Genomic DNA, 1095 nt, shown 5'->3' with positions numbered 1-1095 from the left:
AAACATGGGGCAGTCTATATGTGGAAATCTCTCTTAAATAAACATCTGGAATTCTTCACATGTGTTTTTTTAAAAAAAAAAACATTCTACTGCTTTTCTGTTCTCTGACTCACAGTGGCTAGAGAGCAATTAAAGAACTGACTTTTTTCAATCTTCTAAAGAGCCATTAAAAAGATGGAGGGTAGCAATTTGAATTCTCAGCTGGCAGTGTATGAATGTTAACAATTAATATGCCCAAGAATAAAAAACACGGATAACACAACTGCAAGGGATGGTGGCTCAGTGGTAGAGCGTCTGCTTGCTAAGCAGAAGGTCCCAGGTTCAATCCCTGGCATCTCCAACTAAAAAGGGCCCAGGCAAATAGGCATGCAAAACCTCAGCTTGAGATCCTGGAGAGCCACTGCCAGTCTGAGTAGACAACAGTGACTTTGATGGACCGAGGGTCTGATTCCGTATAAGGCAGTTTCATATGTTCAACTGGATTGTAAAGCTGCTCTTACTGATGTGCATCAGGAAAGTGCAAATCCCTCTGGTGTGATTTTTGCCATACCGACAGCATAAACGAGTGCAGAGTGGAAGTGTCTGGAGGGCTCCCGATCTTTGGTGAGTGATCTCGAGAACACATTGCAGCCTGTGTTTATGATACTTGAGCGATTGTGAAGGGCTGCTACCCCTAACAAGTATTCTTTGGTGCATTGTAACATGAGCCGGCCAGGCTGGGAGGTAATTTGTAGCAGGGCCTGCATTATTGTTCTGTTGCACTATCCAGCCCCTTGCTTGGAAAAGGTCTTAGCTCTAGAACAGTTGCAACTGTACATTGTTCCACCCCATTCCCTATTTAAACATCTGCCAAGATTACAGAAGTCACTGACAGACCTTAAATCAGATTCACAGTATTGAGCAAAGACTCCACACTCCTTTTCTACTGTCCTTTTACATTCCTTTGTGGTCACCTTTTTCCAGAATCCAGAAGATTGCCAGGTGTCCCTATAGGGCAGGCCAATCCAACAAGTAAAGTAGGGGTAAGAATGACTGAGGTTGCTTTATGCTCCCGTAGCAGTTCTAAAAGAAGGCAGTGCCATTTTTTGTTCCAAG

The 1095-nt window shown here is 43.6% G+C and overlaps 1 non-coding gene across 1 annotated transcript; it reads left to right on the top strand.

Moving 5' to 3' along the window:
* Positions 1-267: 267 nt before the first annotated feature.
* On the top strand, positions 268-340 carry TRNAS-GCU (transfer RNA serine (anticodon GCU)). Its single transcript has one exon. It is a non-coding gene; the product is annotated as a tRNA-Ser (tRNA).
* The last annotated feature ends 755 nt before the right edge of the window (positions 341-1095 follow it).

Source organism: Heteronotia binoei, chromosome 6 (genome assembly GCF_032191835.1).
Source record: "Heteronotia binoei isolate CCM8104 ecotype False Entrance Well chromosome 6, APGP_CSIRO_Hbin_v1, whole genome shotgun sequence".
NCBI lineage: Eukaryota > Metazoa > Chordata > Lepidosauria > Squamata > Gekkonidae > Heteronotia > Heteronotia binoei.
This window is presented reverse-complemented; position numbering and strand designations above follow the sequence as displayed.